Source organism: Nipponia nippon, unplaced genomic scaffold (assembly GCF_047370975.1).
Source record: "Nipponia nippon isolate SJK-2023a ecotype South Korea unplaced genomic scaffold, ASM4737097v1 scaffold_4, whole genome shotgun sequence".
NCBI classification, from domain to species: domain Eukaryota; kingdom Metazoa; phylum Chordata; class Aves; order Pelecaniformes; family Threskiornithidae; genus Nipponia; species Nipponia nippon.
In genome coordinates, this window is record NW_028262358.1 from 96,844,157 (window position 1) to 96,857,463 (window position 13,307).

Sequence of the window (13,307 nt, forward strand, 5' to 3'; positions counted from 1 at the left end):
CTGTGCCATGACGATTCCCATGGTCAGCAAACCATCTTGTAGAAGTTGACTACATCTGGCATAACAATGAACAGCCCTTACATCGTTGGCCACACTTTGGGGAAAGTATTGAATTGGTTGAGGCTTTTTGAGGTTTTGTGCCAAACAGAGTTTAATCAGATCTTGGGATATGATCCTTTTAAATGTATTTGGTCTCATGAGAAAGCCTGGCATGAGATCCGCCTCCCTTTGGGCTATCTGGCTTCTAATATTGTGCTTCTGAATTGTCAAAAACACATTCCAAAATGTTATCCAAACTTTTTTTCAACTTCCGTATGCATGTAGGGACCTTTCATGGTTTTTTATATATAGCTAAAAGTACTAGATAACTAAAAATACCTCATATTACATAAAGGAAGTGTGGTCTATAACTTTTCTGTTGAAAATGCATGACAGTCTCACAAAGGAGTAAATCTAGCTGGAATATTATCTTCCAGCTTCCTTTACAGAAAGAAAAAGCCAGAAAATAAGTAATTCAGCTCAACAGAGTGCGCATCAGGATATGATACTGCAAATCTGTATGATTATCAGCTGTTGCCAATGCTAATACAGAATACCCTTGGGTAATATTTTCTCTAGCAACAACCATGATTTACACTTTCCTCCATTTTACGAGAATGAGAGAGTAAATGACCTGTAGACAACTGCATAAAATCATATTCAAAAGATAACTACATTTCATACTGAGGTGTTTGAAAATGCATAGATTAGAAATTCATAGAAAGAAACAATATACATGTACATTTGACACATAAGTGTCAGAATGATGGCTTCATTTTTTGATATTCATTCTATTTGCGTGCGGTGTGATTCCCAGATTAGACTATGCTGCAGGTGTCATATTTTTAAAGGCGCTAACACTGCATTCGTCTTGCTCAGACATACATCATGCCTATGCAAGTCTTACAGAGATCAGTAAGGCTTTCTGACTGTGTAGGGGTGTGCATATCTGGATAATCATGGTAGGCTCATGCTCTGTGATTGTTTTCCTTTAGATTAACATCAGCCAGTTCCTTTCTTTAAAAAAATAATCAGGAATTAATCCAAGTAAATATACTTGAATATTTTCTTCACTTGAAGATACATTTCTTCGTATTAAGGTTTATGCAGCTGCACTGGGTGTAGGTGCTGAGCTTTTGTTTAGAGGGGGGGCTGCAGGGGTGGCCTCTGTGAGAAGAGGGTAGGGGCTGCCCATGCTGGACAAAGCTGGTTCTAGTCAGCTCCAGTGGACTCACTGCAGGACGCAGCTGAGCCCCGCAACCAAGATGGTTGCACCTCTGTGGAAACTTATTTAAGAAAGGGTAAAAAACCTTACCCAGCAGAGAGGAAAAAACATGCGTGAAGTAACCTGTCAGACACCAAGGTCATTGAAGAAGGAGCGGGAGGAGGTGCTCCGGGCACCAGAGCAGAGATTCCTCTGCACCCTCTGGAGAGAACCATGGTGGAGCGGGTATTTCCCTACAGTCCATGGAGAGGACCATGCCAGAGCAGATGTCCACACTGCAGCCCATGGAGGGCCCCATGCCACAGCATATGGATATGCCCTGAAAGAACTGCAGCCCGTGGAGTGCCCACACAGGAGGAGGCTCTGGGCAGGGCCTGTGGAGAGGACCCACACTGGAGCCAGGGAAAAGTGTGAGGAGGAAGGAACAGCAGAGAAGAGCTGTTATGAAATGACCACAACCCCGATTCCCCACCCACCCTGCATTGCTCAGGGTGAAAGGAGGTAGAAGAGTTAGGAATGTAGGAGTGAAGTTGTGCCTGGGAAGAAGGGGTGGGAGGCAAGTGGCTTTAGATTTTGTCTTTGTTTCTCAATATCCAAAAATCTATTTCTAATTGGCAACAACTTAAATTAATTTTCCCAAGTCAAGTCTGTTTTGCCTGTGATGGTAATTGGTAAGTGATCTCTCTGTCCTTATCAACCCGTGAGCTTTGTCATCTTATTTTCTTCCCTTGTCTTGTTGAGGAAGTAGAGTGGCTGGGTGGGCATTGCACAGCCAGGCATGGTCAACAACTGGGCTGATTCAAAAACCAATTTAAAAATAAAGTATATTTATGTGTGTGTGTATATATATATAAAACTCCCTAGACATACTTGGATTTTTTTGATTTTTCATCTTGGATTTTTTCATCCTCTACATGTATTGCAGTATTGTTTGCAAGAAAATACACTTCAAGACCTTCTCAGGTTATATATTTTATGTATTTCTAGATATACCATATAACTTTCACATATCTAATATGGTGTGTGGATGTTGGAACTTCCCTGTCTACTACAGTTTTCATTGCTTTATCATTTATAGATTTCATTCAAGAAAGAGTAAGAGAAAAAATATATGAATTAGTTACAATACACATGATTTCCTTTGACATTTGCATCTTCTTGAAATTGTAAGATGAATGTAACTGAAAATTGATCTTTTCTCTCTGATATAGGTAAACATAGATTGCTAATATGGTCAGCAGAATATTAGTAATAGTCATTATTTCGTACTTTTTTTGGCTTTTTTTTGACTGTGACTGATGAGAAGTCATTGGCAATTGTGTTTTTTCCATGTTCAGCTAAGGCTGTCTTATGCTGTCAAAAAGGAAGCAAAAAGTGTTTTGAGTCTTTACACAGGAGGATATTCAGCTTGTTTGTGCTTCTGCTTGTATCTGATAGGAAACTGTGATCATACGGCATCTTAGAATTATTTTGTCTGGTTTTACTGATCTTTTCTCTCTGTTTTCATAAAAGACAAAAACAAGTGGGAAATCAGGAAAACCAACTAACTTTCTGTGCAAACGCACCACAGCTGATGCACATGTTGAGTCAGAGAACAATATTCTGCTAGTCCAAAAAAATAAGCAATTATTCACCAGGACTTGCCAGATTGTACAAAAGACATGAGACTTGGTAGCCATATAATTATCTGCGATTTGATTGGGAAGAACAATAGGATTCAGCTTGCCTGACTTGAGGTGTCTTTGAAAGCTAGTTGTCTCTGCACTTATTATAGTCAGTGAAATGTGGTGAATATTCAGGGAGATCTGTAGAGGTGTTCAGCTGATTTTGAAATGGACACCTGCATTTCATTAGCGAGTCTAGACTCCACTGACCATGATGACTGGGTCTTAATGGGCTATAATAGGTAAGCCAGAGAGTTGAATCCCCTCACCAGAATTCTCTCTGTATATGTGTAGCATATACATGTGTGGCAAACATTGGTGAACGTACAAAGAGCCTCACAGGAGCTGGATGTGCTTGTTTGTGCATGTGTGGGACTTCTTCACACTCTTGAGTATTTTTTAGCTATTGCTAACTTGTTTAAAGAGGGTTGAGTAAGATAAGTAGTTTCTTCAAAGAGGCTAAACTAATGTAAACTTCCAAAAAGTAATGTAGTTCATGCTCAAGATGCAGATAGGTAAATCTAAGAGTGGGAGGAGAGGGAGATAGCCACTTTATTCTGCAAAGCACAACATGTGTGATTACCCACCTGTGGGAGAATTTCTGTGTGTGTAACACTGCAAGGACCTCCTGGCCCTGAGGTAATAAGCTTATTTTAAGTAAGAGTGACTGAACTGGAGATTCTATTAAAAGGAGAAGTAAGAGAAAAATAGAGAATAGAAACTGGAGGAGTAATGAATGAGAGCTACAAGAATGTTGCAGAGGAGTTTCACCTCTGAAGGGGTAAGCTCTCTGCTTCTAGAGAGTATAAAAGTCTTGGGGAGGAGGACATCCCACTGATAGGCATATTTCTGATCTCTTACATAAGAAAAGCTTATTAACTGATACCATAGTATGCTCTTGTATCAAGGATTCTCCAGCAACAGAGAGTATCTTAAAAAACAGGACTACTCAATTATTGGGTGCATAGGTAACTGGGTTCATGACATCAGAGAAACCTTGGATACAAAATCATCTGCTTTGCATCTGGAAAGATCGTGGATCTCACAGTATCTCTAGAGACGTTACTTCAGTGTACTGGAAAGGAACCGATAATTGTGACCTGTGTTGATAACCAGTAATGGCGGAAAGTGTAGGAGGGATGTTCTTGAGGTTATAAATTCAGGCTGGGCAGGAAACTGAAGTCTAGGACATGTATTTAGCTCTTTTTGAAAGACTGCCAGTTCCATACGAGACCTGAGAGGCAGAGATTCAGCCCCAGTACATGAGTAATGTGCTGGTATAGATCAAAACAATTCAAATGCAGTTAAAAATGAAAAACCTTTTGAAATTGAAGGAACCTGTACAAGAATGGATTGCACCTTTATCATCATGGAACCGGGCTATTGAATGAAAATCAAAATGATTGTAGGGGAATTTTTAGACTAGATGCTTGGGAGATGCTGACAAGTATAGAAGTGCACAATTTAAGAATGACAGAACTTAAAATCTGAACATGACTAATGTTCAGTGTGCCTCTGAAAAGACCAGCATCTGGCTCAAGAGGTGTTAATGACAGAGATGATGTCTATTAGTGACTGTAATACAGCTAGGTTTATGACTGTGGCATGAGAGAGCATGCCAAATAAATCCAGCAGATGATAGACACTGAATGTCAGGAAAGGAAACTATGTAAAAATGAGGAGTGTTGTCAAGTAACTTAAGAGGAGCAAGCCAAAACCACAAGAAACTTACAAGCAGAGTAGGGGCTATTAAACAAATAATATGTTAAAAGCCCAGGTAAAATGTGTGCCACAATTCAAGAACACAGAGTGGCCCAAAGCCCCTGAATGACTTAAGGAGGAAACAAGGCTGTCATGAGGAAAAATTGGCATTTTAACAAATGGAAAGCTTGACCACATAGGAAGAACAGAAAAGTCCATGAAACACATTAGTTCAAATGTTGGCAGGAAGATCAAAAAGCTAGAACACAAATTGAAAAGTACCTTGTAAAGTATACTCTTAACTTGTAAAAAGCTCTTCACATCTATCAAAACCAAGAAGCCAGGTAGGGAACTGGTGAGATTACTTGATGGCTAAAGTGTAAACTGGGCACTCAGACGGGGTAAGGTCATAGCAAGAGAAGCTCAGTGAATTCTTTGCATTTGAGGAATGCCAGAAGGACCTCACAAAATGGAGAGAGTGAAAAGGTGGCAGATAAGCTTCAGTGTAAGATAATGTATCTAGGGAAAAATAGCCTAATACTGACCCACAGCTGAATTCAGAACTGTAAGTTACAACTCAGGAAAGAAGACTTGGAGCAATCATTGACAGTTCTCTGAAATCGTTTCAATGTGCAGTCACAATGAAGCATAGCAAAAAAACCGCTGGGCATGATCAGCAAGGGTACGAGGAACAAGACAGAGGGTGTGACTTCACTGCTATATAAAACCGAAGTGGGCTCCCATATTGAGTACTGTGCACAGTTCTGGACCTTGCATCTCAAGGAGGATGTAGTAGAGTTAGAGGAGCTGTAGAGGGCAACAAAAATGATATGAATAGTTGCTGTATAAGGAGAGATTCAAATGGCTGAAACTATTCCATTTGAAGAGGAGAAAGCTGAGGGGAATATAATTAAGGTTTAGAAAACTATGACAGTGGTAGGTAGATAAACTTAAATGGAAAACTTCTTCACCAAATTCTGTAGTAAAAGAATTGGGGGGACATGATGAAAATAGTCGGAGAAACATTTGGAAGAAATAAAATTACTTTCTTTCACAGGAAGCAGAGAACCTCTGGAACTTGCTGCCACAGAAGTCTGGGGAGGCAGGTGATCTCTTACTATGTTCAGGACAATTAGGCAAGTCATGGACAACAGGTCTATAAATGAATGATAAATGAACCAGTCAGGGAAGTACTGTTTATCATGTCTGATTAGACAGTTCTGCTTGCTGGGAGGATGCATGGGACATAGACTGTAGAAAGTGGCAAAGTTCACATGATTTTCCTAAAGTGGTCTTCTCTCTGCCACTATTATAGACAGAATACTGGGCTAAATTGAGCACTGGTCTAATCCAGCATGTTCCTGCTCTGTATTGTTGTCTAAAAAATAGGTTTATTTTTATTATTTTTCTCTTCTCCTTGTGTCCATAATCGAGAATTTCAATGCAAAATATTTTGGTCATTTTGAACTCATTTTGAATTGAATGATGTTGAGTAAAACCAACATTCTGGAATACGGAAGTAAGTTTTCCCAGTTCATGCCACAAAATGTTGTATGTATGTTTAGTCCACCAAATGAAAAAGCTTTGGGAAGTTAATAATTAAACAATATGAATATGTGATAATACTAACAAAAAATTCACAGAAAAAATAGAGTAATAATTTTACTGATTAAAAAAGTACACTTTGTTTATAATTTTGTTAAACATAAAATAGAAATAGGCATCTGTAGCATTCATCTCAATTCTTAATGTAAATCTCAGACTTTTACATGGTAGCAATACTATTGAGATTTATCCCAAAGTAAGAGTGCACTTGAGACTCCTGTGTGAAAGGAAAAGTCCATAACTTAGTGAACCACACAGTTTAAACTAAGTGCTATTTTAGCAAAGGAAACCTGGGCCTTTTGGTCTCTTAATAGCAGTCGTAATTATATCAGATGGTTGCACTCATGATAAATAAATTAAACGGTGGTAAAATATCTTGGAAAGGAACTGAAATGCATACATATAGTTTCCCACTAATGCACTGAACCGTGTCTGTTTTGCATAACTATGAAATCATATTAAAACATTAAATTGTACATTTCCTGTGAAGTAATACCATAAATTTAGACATTTTTTTTTTTTAAATCTAGATTCAGGGTGCATTAAAAAACATACATATACCATATTTCGTACATACAAAACCTTGCTTTAACACATGAATTAGTTTCTGAAGCATTTATTACAGCAGTGGTTTCCTTTCTGCCTACTTTTTTTTTTATTCTGTTCTAAACCCTTAACCACATGGCTCTTATTTATCACAAAAACCTCCACTTTTGACCTGAGAATAATTTTGCGTTCAGTCCTATGATTAAATGACTGGAAACATGACTTCTGAAAGCATCTTTCTTTTCTGGTGCAGTATCTGTCTTTGAATTCCTTTCTTATATCTTTCTTTTCAACTCCGTCAAATTCAAGTTTCGAAGCTCTGTTTGGTTCTACCTTTTACATGTCAGTGACTTCCACCTGGAATCCATTTTTTTCCCAAATACCAGGATGCTTGCTTCCGCTCCCTGAACTGATGTTTGAGGCCACTACCTTTTTCTGCTTCAAGTCTTCCCTTACAGTTACTCACTTCATAGTTGTCTACAAAGAAATCAAACAAGAAATGGTACTTGGGGCTTTAAATCATAAGTATTCACAGGAAATCAGAGCGTATAATGCACCACATATCTACAAGTATGTCAAAAGGTAGATTTGTAAATAGCTTATGTACATTTTGGGTAGACTTTTTCTCCCCTCATAGTGGATTTGTATGAGTTATTTATGTTCAGAATTAGTCTGCTTTATAATTACCTTTTTGATATAAAGCAAAACTTCACTTAAATAAAAATACATCTAGCATCACAATTCTTTTTGCCTTGAATCTCTTTTATAGAAATAGATTTTGAAGTGTTGTTGGAAATATTTTTTTATTTCTAATCAGAGTTTCCAAGGAGGTCTAATGAAAAATAGTCCTTTCTGTAAGAAAAGAGAAAAAAAGTTGTATCTTCTAAAATGCATTTCCAGATTTTGTTTAAAGAAACAGAGTTGAACTTACTTACACATTGTTTTGAAAAATAGTGGATTTCTACTTTTTGTTAATTTGCTAAAATGTGTCCCTTCATAATTGTTTCAAGCTATGGATTGTGACTATGGAAATGATACAGTGTGATATGTAGAAAGTTGGAATTTCTTAGGCAGGTTGACCTCACTTACAAAGACAGATGTCGGTATGGACCCACAGGTTTGGATAAGGGAGCAATATGCCTTGAGCAAAGTGCTGTGCCTTTCTAGGTCAGTTGCTAGAGTCCAGATTTCAGAACAATTTCCTGCCAGCAGAACTAGTGGACTGTGCCATGCCAGGTGGGCTCTCTTAAGGGACAGTCATCCCTTTCCTGGTACAAACACGATTTACTACACCATGACATTCAGAGAACAAGAAATAATAAATTATTGTGTTCGAGTAAATGTAGTGGATCTCGTTTTGCATTTTTTGAACTAAGGATTCTTAACCTAGAAATCTTAATATTCTTTCACTTTTCTGCCTTGACTTTTAAATTGTCTTGCTACGCTAAGAAAACCAATGAAGGCTTTTATGTACCGTAACAATAATTTAGTAAAAATAAAGCCAGAAAGTCACCATTCTGTCCTCCTGTCAGAAGTCTGTATATTCCTTTCATTTACAGCCCCATGGAAACTGATACTTGTATTTAACTTATGTTTGCCTAAAGCATATGTTTTAGAGATATATCCAGTCTTTATTTAAAAACCTAAGGAGGTAGAAGATCAGCTACTTTTGACAGTCTTACAGTGTCTGACTCTCAGTAGTACAGTTGGACCTTATCTCTAGCTGGATATGTCTGGGTTTGGGAATCCAGGTAGTCGTTTTTGTACTGATTTTCTCTGGGAGTTAAAATACTTGTTAATGTGTAATACTTCTTGTGAAAATAACTGCACTGCCATTATCTCTCTCTGTTTTCTTGGTGATAAACCAAACCTAAGAACACTCACAGAGCCATCAAGACTTCTGGAACTTCTTATAGCAAAGAAGTCTCACTGGTTATTGATCTTAATAGCTAGAAACAGACCTGTACTCCATGAATTTGTCTAATAATTTTTAAGCCATATATATTATTTATATTTCCAGCAGTATCATGCAATTGAGATATATGATGTAATAATGTTTTTGAAAAAAATATCTGTTCTAAAAATTCTGTTAAGTGTTATTTTACTTAGACTTAGCTTGCTGTAAAGCATTTTATCTAAATAATTTTATATTCTCAGTTTTTTTTACATCCTTTGTAAAAAACAGATTTTAGTTTCCCCTAGCCACAAAAAGACGAATAATCACCTGTCTAAGTGTAAGTCACAGTTCCCCTCTCTGAAGACTTAAGGATAGCATTAGCAATTTTTTCCATAGGTTTGCAATGGGAGTTCATGTTGATAGCTTGTCCATTATAACTTTCAGATTTTTTCCAAGGTCATTGCCTGTTAACAACACATAAACTCAAAGGATTCCTTGTTAGATCAAAATGGGAAAAGTGTATGCTTCACAGAAAAAGACTTGGGGGCGGAGGGGGAGCCTACTGCAAAGGAGCTCTCCTGCTTTACTATAAGGAGATCAGAGATAAGAAAAGTCAAAGATACTTGGATGAGAATAAAGTGTGACAGATTGGCAAAGTGAAAAGTTGATAAAAACTCTATACAAATAATTACAATTGTGTAATTCTGTTTTGTTAAGTCATTTCATTTATTTATAAGGGAGCTTATTGAAGCCATTTTAAAAGATGAGCTGGGAAGGAGAGTATTGGTATGCTGTAAAGTTGTGAGCACTGGGCATCATTTACAGATGTGATGATGTCTGAAGAATGAGCAGAGCACCCTGATTAAAGTTAATAAGGGGCACTTTTTTTTTGTGATTGTGGAAGGAACAAACCCCTTTAGAGCAGGAAGAACCTGACAAGATGAGGCCTGAGCAGCAGCTCTTCTGGCTGCCTGGTTTCCTTAGAGATGGATGGCTGCAGCCCTGATTTGACTGAAGCTGCCTGTGAAGGGAACAAACTAGAAAACAGAAAGGGAAAAGATAGAGGGCAGTTACAGCCACAGGAAAAGCTAGGCAATGCAGCTCAGGTTGGACAAGTTACTTGATCAGATATGACAGAAAAAAAAAGTTTTACAGCCTATTAATAAAAAGAGGTGTGGTGAGTTAACTTTGCCAGATGCCCACCCAGCCGCTCTTGCACTCCCCCTCCTCATCAGGACACGGGAGGAAGTAAGAAGAAAAGCTTGTGGTCAAGATAAGGACAGGGAGATTGGTCATGGTCACCAATTACCGTCACAGGCAAAACAGACTTAACTTGGAGAAGATTAATTTAATTTACCATCAATGAAAAACTAAAACACTTTTCTCCCAATCTGCCAGAAAAACATGCTCCTGTGTGGGCTCCTCTCCACAGGCTGCAGCTCCTGCCAGGAGCCTGGTCCTGTGTTGGCTGTCCATGGGCTGCAGCTTAATTTGGGGGACATCTCCCTATTGCGGTGTGGTGTTCACACACGTGGCAGTGTGGGTATCTGCTCCACTGTGGTCCTCCATGGGCTGGAGGCGGCCAACCCCCTTCACCATGGTCTTCTTCAGGGGCTTCAGGGGAATCTCTGATGGAGATTGCCTGGAGCACCACCTCCCCCTCCTTCTTCTCTGACCTTTGTGTCTGCAGGGCTGTGCTTCACACTTTGTCCTCACTCCTCTCTTTCACAGTTTGCTGCACAATGTTTTTTACTCCTTAAATAAGCTTTCCCAGAGGCGGCACCATGGTGGCTGTGGGGCTCAGCCGTGCCCTGCGGCGGGTTGGTTGGAGCTGGCTGGAACCAGCTGTGTCTGGCATGGGGCAGCCCTGGCCTCTCCTCACAGAGGCTGCCCTGCAGCCCCCCCGCCTCTAAACAAAACCTTGCCACATAAAGCTATCTTAACAGGACTGCACCAGAGAGATACCTGAATTACCTCAATTTCTTTTCTTAAAGGAAGCAATCTGCAAGGCCTGGGATAGTGTGCTACTGCTTGGGCAAGAGTGCAGTAGGCCTGTGAGGCAAGGCTGATTGTGAATTTGGAGAAGTTCACACACACAGCCTGTACACTGCTGCAGCAACAGGAAAGCCTTGTGCCTCCTGTTCACACCCCGAGTGATTTTCTGTGTTCTCAGAGGAGACTAAAAATGAAAGTGTTTCTTGAAAGAAATAAAGAATTCTGAAAGAATAATACAAAAAGAGTACTCTCTGTTTCCAGAAAGTCCTGAGGAATCAAACAAAAAAGGCAGAGACAAAAGCTATCCTCACTGTTACTGCCCCTCAGCCTTTCAGTGTTAGGACTGCTCAGCGGTACCTGGAGATCTCGGCACTTTCTCTGCTTTCTAAATGGAATATTTTTTTCTGAGAACTCCTACAAGGAACTGAAAGTATTTTTGTGATTTTTGGGGGAATTTCATTTTGGTATATTGTTCTTTGTGTGGGGTTTTTTGTTTTCTTTTAATCATTCATTGCTAGCAAATTGTTGGTAGAAGTTATAGAAGGTCATAATAGGAATAAATGTTGCAATGAAGTACTTGGTCTATGCACATAGATTTCATCTTGGAGTAAGTGACACTGCACGTAGATGTATGGGCAGTTCTGTTCAGGAACCATTAGCTGCATTACTTACTCCTGATACTAGTGCATTCATACTTATTTCCTCGTCTTCCATTGAAACTTTTTCATGTGTTTCTTGTCAGATGTCAATATTAAAATTATAAAGGGCCACCTATGAGATCCTTTTATGCTGCCAGTGCATTCAGTCACCTTGCAAATACCCTAACTGTCAAAAGGAAATCCTGATTTCTGCCTACTGTGTTGAATACGCTGGCATCCACTGTGGCATTTGGAATCTTAAGGCTTAAGGAATCTTAATGGTTACCTCCTTCTCACTATTACTGCACAAGGCTGTTTAAAACACAGATGATGTCACAGTAAGAAAGGATGAATTTCTGCAGACAGTTGCTCCTGCTTCCACAAGCATTAGTAGTTCAAGTTAAAATATATTTAGAAAACAACTTTCTAAAAAGCCTTATCAAGAGGGCTTGTGCAGAAAATATAACTATGCATTCTTACTTCTTAAATACAGATTCCTTTTCAACCTATCCTGTTCTTAATTTTTTTGTATCTAGCTAGATTTTAAAAGTTTCAGTGAGACTTCGATGATTTCTGTCTTTTCCTTCTAAGTGTCAGTGCTGGCTTAAGAACTTCGCATGTCCCCATCTTCAAATAGTTCTCCCCTCCACAATACTTTCTGAGTTATACCTGCATAACTGATTATGGGTCATGTGCTGAGAAACAAATTAGAAAACTGGCTTTCAAAAAACATTGAAAAAAGGTTTATTTGGTCAGGTTTTGTTATTGTTGTTTTGTTGTTCTGTTTTGTGGTTTTAACAAGTATTTTAATCTTATTCTGACTCAACTAAGAAGACAATGCAGCATTATTTGGGGTGAGGAAATAGTAGGGAACAGAGGAAGAAATTAAGAACATAATAAGCCAGAACTGCACCTGAAACATTCATAATCTAAAACCACTGGCAATTCCTGAAAAAGTTTATTCCCCTTTGATTTCACTAGGAAATGGAAGTCAAATTACTTTTGGGCTTCAGACCTGGATTGCTGATCAAGATCAGAGCATACATTTCTGTTCTGTAACATAACCTGCAGATTTTTAGTTGCTGTAAAGGTGCCAACTTTACGAATACTATCAGTGTTTGAGTGTATAGTGATGGTAACAGAGCTTCCCTTTTGCTCACAACACTGTATACCTCTTTTCCCCAGAAATGGGACTGAGGAGAGGAGAGGAAAGAGGAAAATGAAACAGAGAAACTGGCCTCATGATCACTGAGGTATTGCAAAATAGGTTTATTTTCTGCTACTGGCAAACATTGGATTCTCATGGCAAAAATTGCAGTCACCCGTATTTATCTGCAGATGACCAGCATTCAGTCTATTAGCTTGAGTTTTTTGTTACCATTTAAACTTGATATTTATTCTCTGTATCTGCCAACCAATTACTGTAAATTTCTAAGGGACCGAGCCTGTGCTGCTCTCACTGACTGCAGGAGTGGTGGTGATATTTGTTTGTTATACTCAAACAGGTTATTTGTAAAATTTTGGGAGAATTACTGTAAGATTAAGGCATTGTCTTTGAAGTTTAAAAATTATGCATTTAGTAAAGGTTAAAAAAAACCTGAAAATAAGAAGGTACAAAATGAAGTAGAAATAAGTGAGCAATTGTGACACTTTTGTGTATCAACAAATTTATGTTTTGGAAAAACTAAAATGACTCATCTTTGTGAATATTATTTTGGTAATTTTCAGGTTTCTTAGTTATTCCAAGGCAATTTTCCTTTGACAGGATCTGATAACTTCTAGGCGAGAAAAGGTTAAAGGAGGTCTTAATAGGTTGGGAACTGGGCACCTGAGGTGCCCAAGAAAGTCTTTTTCCCCGACTGTACTGGAGAAGAGGGAGTATTTCTAGGACTGTGAGTCCCTGCAACTGTTACTCTGATTTGGGAACTGTCTGGTTAGGTGTCATAGTTAAGATCCCATCTCCCGTTATAAAAAGGAAGACAAAACTGAAATAGCAT

General features: G+C 38.7%; 1 protein-coding gene across 1 annotated transcript in view; it reads left to right on the forward strand.

The window, feature by feature from the left end:
* EYS (EGF-like photoreceptor maintenance factor) overlaps positions 1-13,307 on the forward strand; it is a 923,675-nt gene that overhangs the window by 428,318 nt on the left and 482,050 nt on the right. The window lies entirely within an intron of this gene.